We start from the raw sequence: 9,159 nt of genomic DNA, 5'->3' as shown, positions 1-9,159 counted from the left end.
TTCCCGAGCTATGAGGGACCATCGTGCACAGCTGACCTTTGCCTAAGCTCCCTGGTAGACAGACCTTCGACAGGCTGCCGACCCGATACGGGGACTGCTGCGGAACTCCAAGGAGAAGCGCCCGGACTATTGTCCGCCACTGTCGACGACCGCCGCCGCCGAATGGAGCCGCCGTGCTCCCGTTGCCTAAGAACTTCATTGATCAAAGGACGCTCTCGTCTGCATCGTCGCTGCTGTATCCTGCCGGAGAAGGCCTGACCGTCGAGGAGCATCCACCAGTGGGTTTCCCGCCACCCAAAGACCACAGAGACGCCGACAACTCGATGCCCTTGCTGGGCCACAGTTCAACTCTTTGCGGTCCAGAACTATCGACACCCAGGTGCCCCGCACGCCTCTTCCTGGAAGGACATTTACGCTTCCCCATCAACAAGCACCGCTAGGAACGACGCGGTCACTTCACCGTCGTAGCTCGACCTGTTCTCCGTCGGACGTTTGACGACCCGTCACTCCTGCCTGAAATGGAGGGCACTCAAGAAGGGCCGTCGTTTTCCCCCCGACGAAGAACGCTACAACGCCAGGTACTTTGGGGTTGCCGAACTATTGGAAAGTCTAGTGGGAACAATATATGGACTGGGCTTGTATCTTTCTCCTACAGGTTGCCCAGGTTTTGGGGGGGGGATCTCCACACAGAACTGTGTTTAATGGTAGTTACCAGTAGTCTGCCTATTGCTCAACCATCTTGCTTTCCTTCCTCTCTCTACTGCTGGTTTCCTCTTTATTTTGATCTGTGTGTCATTCTGACCATATGCACTTTAAGGAGATCTAATAACGTTCGTGGTACCACTTTAGAATTGTACATATTTACCATTGTTGATTTTCAGAGTACAAAGTGAGTTATCGTGTATATGACCTTGAATATTAATTATATAAAAACTGTGTTGTAACCGATACAGTGTGTGGACATTCCTTTGTGGGTGCTTGGGGACTACACTGTACTTAAGAACCAGCTCGCATCACCTCCCGAGAAGCTAGGCCTTGATTGCTCGTCCATTGCTATCGTAATAGAGAATCTTGGCAGGTGTCTCTGGGCCTCCCCTCTACCATATAGAGAGCGGAAGTGCAGACCCTCCCCCTCCGGTCTTTACAGTAATTGCTACTAAAAAGATGTTTTTCAGGGTCAGTAGCTTCACAGGACAGGAGTGTAATGGCTCCAAAGGAGCTACCATCATAAACTTCAACACTAAGTTGAGATCCCAAACTGGGACTTAAAAAGAGATTGGAGGGGAAAACATTAGACAGACCTTTTAAAAATGTTACTATCAGAGGTATTTTAAAATAAGAAACTTCTTCTGAAGTGCGCTTAAAAATAGAACGCGCCACCAAGTATCCCTCAATGGTACCAATCTGAAACCCCAAATTAGCCAGATGTAACAAAAATGATAAAACCATAGGTGTATTACATGTAAATGGGTCCACAATCTTACCTCTACACCAGCTGCAGAATTTATTCCAACCACAGGGGAACAAAGATTTAGTTGCTGGCCCTTCTGGCTGAAAGCAAAATCTCCATTATGTCGTCCGGGAGGTCCCAATCCTTGTATCTCAGCCTCTCAGAAACCATGTGTGAAGGCTGAGTGTCCTGATATCTGGATGGAGAACCCGACCCCTCTCTCGCGAGAGATGGTCCTCTCTTTGTGGAAGACTTATCGGAGGGCAGATGGACATGTCCAGAAGGTCCAGGTACCACGTCCTCCTGGCCCAATCCAGGGGAAACTAGGAAAATGATTTTCTTAACTTTCTCAACCTCCTGATTACGCGAGGAATGACGGAGACTGGAGGAACCTCGTACAGAAGTGGAAATTCCCAGTCCACCACGAACGCGTCTCCTAGAGCTCCTCTTGGGGAAAATTCCTTGAGCAGCAAAGCTTGCGTTTCCGGTTGGCACCGGTCACAAACAGATCCACTTGAGGGGTTCCCCAATGGGTTAAGATCTCTTGAAGGACTTCCTGAGCTAGTTGCCACTCATGGGAGACTGTGCTCTGCCTGCTCAGAGCATCCGCCGTCGTGTCCTGCTGTCCGGCTAGGTAAATTGATGACAGATTCCTTCCTGTATTGCCCAGAACCAGAGCTGCATTGCCTCTCTGCACAGTGGTAGTGACCCTACACCACCTCTTGTTGAGGTAGTACATGGCCACTGTGTTGTCCATCATTATCAGGACATTCTTCCCCCGTACAGATGGCAGAAAGGCTTTCAGCCCTAGTCCGATTGCCCTCGGCTACAAAAGGTTGATATTTATTTATTTTATTTACATTTTTAAAGTGCTCACGCAGCCCAGGGGCATCGAGGCGCTGTTACAAGAATAGCTCTCTTAGCTGCGTATTTATAACGCACTTCATACCCAAAGGTTTTTCTTTTCTTTTTTTTTTTAAGCGCGGACCTGGGGATTGAACCTGTGTTGCTTCATGTCTTCTCGTTTCCAAGGCGAGCACGTTGCCGCTGAGCTACCCTCCGGGATATGTAGTTTGGACTCTGATGGAGACCAACAACCGCCGATTGTCAGATCCCACCCCGTGAGTGAGGCGTCCGTCAATATTATCTCCGGCCATGGTTACCAAAATCGTTCCTTTCAAGATGTTCTCCTGATTGGCTCACCATCGAAGATTCTGTGAGACTCTGCTCAGGATTTGTAGGTCTGACATCCTTCCTGAGAATTAGGGCCACTTAGTCCTGAGAGCCCATTGGAGAGATCTCATTCTCAAGCGGGCCTCTGGCACCAGAAAAATGCAGGATGCCATGAGGCCCATCAACCTCAGAAAATCAAAGGCCGTTAGATATGGTCTTGGAATTTGGTTACCATCTGCAGAATGTCTTGAGCCCTCACTTCTGGCGGTGAGGCTTTTCCCAGGGATGCATCCAGGACTGCTCCAATGAACTGGAGTCTTTGTGATGGTATCATGTGAGACTTCTTGAAGTTGAGGGAGAAGCCCTGTCTGTGAAGGGAGTGACAGGTATAGCTGAGGTGTTGCAAAGCCTGTTCTGGGGTACTGGCCCTGATCAGCCAATCGTCTAGGTAGGGGTAAACGTGAATTCCCCCTCTCCTGAGACTTGCTACCACAACCGCGATCAGTTTGGTGAACACCCTCGGACGGAAGTCAGTCCATATGGCAGAACTCGAAACTGATGAGAACCTCAGGTACTGTCTGTACTTGTGATGGATCGGCACATGAAAGTAAGCATCCTGAAAGTCCAATGATGCCATCCAATCCTGAAGCTGGAGGGCCTGAAGCATCTGAGAAAGGGTTACCATCTTGAACTTGTCCTTCCTGAGGAGCTTGTTCAAGTCTCTAAAGTCCAAGAAGGGTCTCAGTCCTCAGTCATTTTTGGGGGATTAGAAAATACAGGGAGTACCAACCCTTGTTACTCTCCGCTACAGGTTCTATAGCACCTTTCTCTAGCAGGGTTAGTATTTCCTGCATAAGGAGGGGATTTGGAATTTTCAAAGAGCTGTTCCCGGGTGGATGACACTGAGGTTTTTACAGAAAAGGTAGGCAGTAACCGTGGGCAACTGTTTCCGATGCCCATGCATCAGATGTAATAGCCTGCCATTCTGGAAGATGCTGCGACAGTCTGCTTCCCACTGCAGTCTTGTTAATCAAGTCCTCAGAGGTTTTGGAGCAGCTGACGCAGTGGCTGAAGTTAAGGCAGCCGCTGTGGTCTTAGTACTTCTTCCCAGTCCACCGCTGGGGAATCTTCATTGTCCTCTTTGAGCTGGCTGGCCCCTGCCCAGTCCAAATGTGGAGTAGTGGCGAAAGGACCGTCCCCTTCAGGGCATACCCATGGGGCAGTTTGGAGGTATCCGATTGCAGCACCAAGTGATTTAGCTGCTGCCTTGGAAGTTTGTAATTTCTCCAAACTCTCATGAGCCTTGCATCCGAATAAATGAGTGCCGTCAAAGGGCATATTGAGAAGTCTGGATTGTACGTCTGAGGCAAATCCTGACTATCTCAACCATGCAAATCTGCACATAACTGTACTTGCCGCCATAGGTCTGCTGATACTGTCAGCAGAGTCGAGACCAGTCGGGAGGGATTCACACATCACACCTTTCCCATCCTTCACAATGTTTAAAAACCTGTCTCGCTCTTCACCTTTGGGGATATGGTCAGCCACCATGCAAATGCACTCCCAAAGGGTGTGAGTAAACCTTGCCAAAGTGCACGTGGCATTAGCCGATTTCAAGGCCACACTCCCAGCCGAGAAAACTTTTTTGGCCAGTGCGTCGTAACACTCAGCATTCCTATCTGGAGGGATTGTAGGGTAGGCACTGTGGCAGCTTGGACCACCCGACTCTCTGGTGTTTGATGTTTTGACAAAGAAAATGGATCAGAGCTTGAAACTTTGTATTTTGAGGTCAACTTTTTGACAGCCAGAATAACCTCAGGTGCCTCCCAGTTGGTAGCCACACGAGTTTGTAAGGCTTGATGGAATGGCACAATTGGGTCCTCGTTGGGTCCTCTGTCCAAGATGTCAGTCAAGTTGTCTTGATCAAAGACAGGTGTTGGTATCGACCAACCCATATACTCCATAACTCGTGACATCAATTGTCTGTATGTGTCTTCTGCATGGTCACCAGGGTCTGCCCTGCTAAACTCCACCTCTGGTGAGGTGTCTAACACACTGGTGTCATGCAGGCATTCTTGTACGTTTTTAATTCTTGAATCTTCTGAAATCAATGCCTCAGGCACTGATGGTGTTCCATACTGTAGACCAAAAGGTCTAAATTCATCAGAAGATTCCTCTGCATCCTCATAAATGGAGGAGAGGGATTTAAAATAGATCTGGGTAAAGGAGCATATATCTTCTCCATTGTAGTAGATGGCAATGTTAGTGGTCAATGGAGCCAAAATCATCGAACTTGCGGACGTGGACGTCGACGGCTTTGACACATGAGGCGTTGAGGAGTTTGACGCTCAAAGAGTAATGTCTTTTCATAAGGTATCAGCGCCAATGTCATCGATGACTCACCTTTCGACCCTGAAGGCGTCGAGTCTTTCAGCGTCGATTACGTTGACAATTCAGTCCTCGGGGGACTTTTCCTCGACTCGAGGAATCTTTCGACCTCCTTCGAACAGTCTTGCCCGCCAGGTCCGAAGACGCACTGCTTTTATGCTTGTGAGGTCTTTTGACCAGAGCATGGCTTTTGGGTGTAGTTGAGGGGCGTAAGGCAGTGTTCTCGAACCACTTTAAAAATGTTAATCTAAACTCTTCCCACTGGGAAGGCAGATTTAGTGGGGCAAACGACCCGTTCCGATGACGAGGAAGATGGTGATCTATGGTGCTGTTTCTTTCCAGGTCTACTCGACGAGTGGTGTGAACCACAACGTGATCGGGATTGTTTGTTTTGTTCAGCGAGGAGAAACCGTTCGACTCGTCCGAAGTCAGTTTTTCTTTTTTTGACGGAGTGGAAGGGGATTTTTGAGTACTACCTGCCGCAAGCTTCCCTCTGCGCTCATTCAGGGCTTTCGCCGTCATGGACAGGTAGTGCTCACACTCCGATGACAGATGAGTCGACCACAGACATGTCCTATGCAGGTCTGTAATGGAAATGTTTGCACCGCAGTGAGCATTTAAAATCAAATTTGGGAGTGGAAGAAGTCGTTGACAACACCATTCTCTTGAATTTCCTCGAAGATTTTTAGTCGAAGAAATTATGGAAGATATTCCTCTCAAGGAATGAAGCGTACCGTATTCGAAGCGTAAGTGCAGAAAAACTGAACTGAAGCAAACGCTAGCTGCGTGTGCTACATATACCTTCGGCGACATCGAGGTAGAGGCCTCAGAGGGACATTGAGTCAACGGACATCGACGCACAACGCCCCTTGCTGAAAAAATAATTCCGAAAGCAGCAAAGCTGGATATGAAATATCAAAGATAAGGAATACGTGGGAGGACACAATGCATTCCAAAGAGGGGTTTCTCTTCCAACGCCGGGAGTCCAGACAGAAGAAAGCCATTTCGAACCCTCTGCCGGAGGATCCCCGGCTCTTGTTAGGGAGAATTCTCTGTAAGGCTAATTTCCCAAACCTAGTGAGTCCCCCAGCAGCTTTGCTGGATTTTTGGGGTTTATTTTTTCTCTCCTGCTAAGAGTGAGATTCTTTTGCTCCCACTCTTAGACATGATTTGAGGTGTTCCTTTAACTTTCCATGTGTTTTATGGGCTATGGGGTCTTTTACTCCACAGGGTCTCATGTGTTTTTTTGATGCGAGTTACACAGCACCCTCCGTGCCGTAACCCAGGGGTGTCGTAGCGACCCCCCAACATAGACCCCATACCCTGGGACTGACTACTGTCTCCCAGGGCATGTAAAGTCACCATTGGCTTTGCTAGTCCCAAATTATGAACAGAAACCAGTACAAACCATATTGTGGACGTACTGGTCGGGGCAATTCGATTGCCCCGGGGTCTGTTTGAGGGGGCACGTCTCCGTCCCCCCTGGTCGAGTTTTGGCTGGTGGCAGTGGATACTACTTTTTATATTCAACCGCGAATATATCTCTATGGGATTTTCCCATTGTTCGAGGCTACCAACTTTAATTATTTAATTCTTATAGCCTCGAACATACTGCCGGTTTATTTATTTAATATTAATTCACTGGTTGGTATTTTTTGCCAGAACTCGATTCTAAAATGGCGTTTGTGTTCTCTTCTGCGACTCAAACCCAAGTCGAGCCCTTTGTTCCACTTTTTGGCGGGCTTCTCCACAGAAGCCTCCAAAAGTGCTGCCACTGTCTGGGTACGACAGGGGGTGTGGGAGGGGGTTTAGGCACCCTGGACTGAGTTACCTCGGTAACTCAAGTCGCACTCTTGTGTGATTGGCCCAAGTGGTGAGCCGGCCGGCTCACCACTTAACATGTTTGATTGACAGCTAGGCTGAGTGAATGGGGGTGTGCTGCATAAACGCAGGGCTTTCGGGACTGGAACTTCAGAAGTCGCCACAGGACCTAAGAATCCGAGGAGGGAGAAGCTGAGCCGACCTGCAATGACACCACCACCGGTGGAGCCCTGCTGAACCGTCTCACCACTTTTCCCGACGACAGAGGAGATCTCCAGTCCGGAGAGTCTTCTTCCTTTGACTGGTGGGGATAACCAGTTTTACCTTCTTTTCACCTTCCTGGAGCATCTCGTGGCTGCCTTGCCCGTGCCAAGCACCCCGGCAACCGGAATACCACGGTTTACCACTACCGCGAAGAGAACGGTAGTGCCTTTTAACAGGAAAACTCTGCGGCTGGTTTCTTCCCTGGCAGTGCAACGACCTTCATCTTTCCTCCACGGCGAGAACTCTTCTTCCTCTGGATGAAACACCGACTTGCACCTGCTGCCAGGAACAACTGCCCCCGCTGGAGCTTCCTTCACACTTAAGGTACTGTGTCCCGCCTGGCTTCCCTTGCGACAGATCGTTTGGGGTGACAGCAAAGCCTCGACTTTCTAACCTGGGCTGGCCTGAGGCAACCTAGCTAACTTTTCCTGACTTTAATTTCATCCTTTTTTGTGCGAACTATCTACAAGACTCTTTGGGCATAACCCCACTGTGTGAACCTGGACCCCTTCTGTTTGCTCTCTCCAAGAGTGGGCCTTGCAATTGACTTCCTTGCTCTCCAGTAGAACTCTGCCTATCCTGCCTTACTGTGGTTCTTTATAAAAAGTATTGAAACTTGTGTGCTTCCTTAACTCTGCCTTTTTCCCTCCCTTTCTTTACAACTTATTAGTGTCATCTTATGTTAAGCGCTCACCTCTGTCTGAAAATAAGTGGTGTTTCTTACTAAGACTTGTCTAATAAGTGAATAGGGTTGTATATATGATAGTGACTGTGTGCTGAATTTACTTACCTCGTTTTTGCTACTGTAAATAACAAGTGTGTTTTTAAATAAATAATTATATACTTCTACACCAAAGCTCTGGTCAGTGTTTGTTTGTACTACTGTGTGTCTCTGTACCTATTGTGTATACTCTGCATACTGCCTAACTCTTCTTGAGGTAAGTCTGACTGCTCAGCCACAGCTACCAAGTGAATCTGTGTGGTACAGACTACCAAGTGGGTTTACTGCCAAACACCTGTAGTCTTAAATCTCTTGCAGTGGTCCCTAAGGGAACTGCACAGGTTTCTGCCTAACAGCTCTGTTCCAGGAAGGTGAGGTGGCTTCTGAACATGCCTTAGTTGTATCTCCAACGCCAACGTGTGGATGGTAGTGAGGATATCCATCTTGTCCCTGGGTGCTGGTTGAGGCGTGAGTGGTGCGGCCCTTGGGTGGAGCGCCTTCTTGGACTAGACAGTGGAGCAGGTTTGCCCTGCAGAGATCCCTCCATCAACATGGTCCACAGGACCCCCCCTCGTGGTCCAAGTAGTAGCCCTCGGGCAAATAGTCAGCGCTCGTGTAGATGCACGCAGTCGCTCTTGAGTGACCCCCTAGCATCTTGGGGACAATTCCGTAGGCAGTGGAGGCTCCCTGGGCCCCCCGCTCCCGACTCGGGAATGAAGCGATAATGGGTGCCTGACCCAGAGCATTAGCCGTGGTAGTCAGCGTGCCTAGGACTAAAGCCATATGCCGTGGATGCAAGGACACTCATAGGGTCGCGGTCATCTTGGTGGCAGAGACCACAGAATTAGCAAGGCCATAGTGATGGTTATTGACTGAGTCGTCAATGGAATAGTCAAAGTGGATGCCGCTTATTTCATCGACAGGACTGTGGTCAACTGGGTTGTGGTCGTCGACGGGGTGGATGTCCTGGAAGAAGGAATGGGCTTGGTCAAAGATGGTGTCGTAGATGGTGGGGGCGAGAGGCGCCACCCAAGGACTTCTCCCTTGTAGCCCTGTCCGCAAACAGCAATCTAAGTTTCGATAGGGTCATGGACTTCCTCTTGGAAGTAGCACCCCTAACCAGCAAGCTCCCCGTGGACAGACGCGGAACATGTCCTTCCTGAACTGGGTCCCGCAACCGGGGCAACCCTAGCAGGATCTGCAGCGTGGTGCCTAGCCATGTGACCGGCATGTTGTGGACAAGGCCTTCCCCCATCTTGAGCTACACTGACAACCTGCTGTAACGGTCCTTGTTTGTTTTCCTCAAAGAACCACAACAAATCTCACACCCTTCCACATCGTG

This window comes from Ambystoma mexicanum, chromosome 1q, assembly GCF_040938575.1.
Source record: "Ambystoma mexicanum isolate Mex_15411 chromosome 1q, UKY_AmexF1_1, whole genome shotgun sequence".
Classification (NCBI taxonomy): Eukaryota; Metazoa; Chordata; class Amphibia; order Caudata; family Ambystomatidae; genus Ambystoma; species Ambystoma mexicanum.
The sequence above is the reverse complement of the archived record's forward strand: the minus strand, read 5'-3'. Positions refer to the sequence as shown.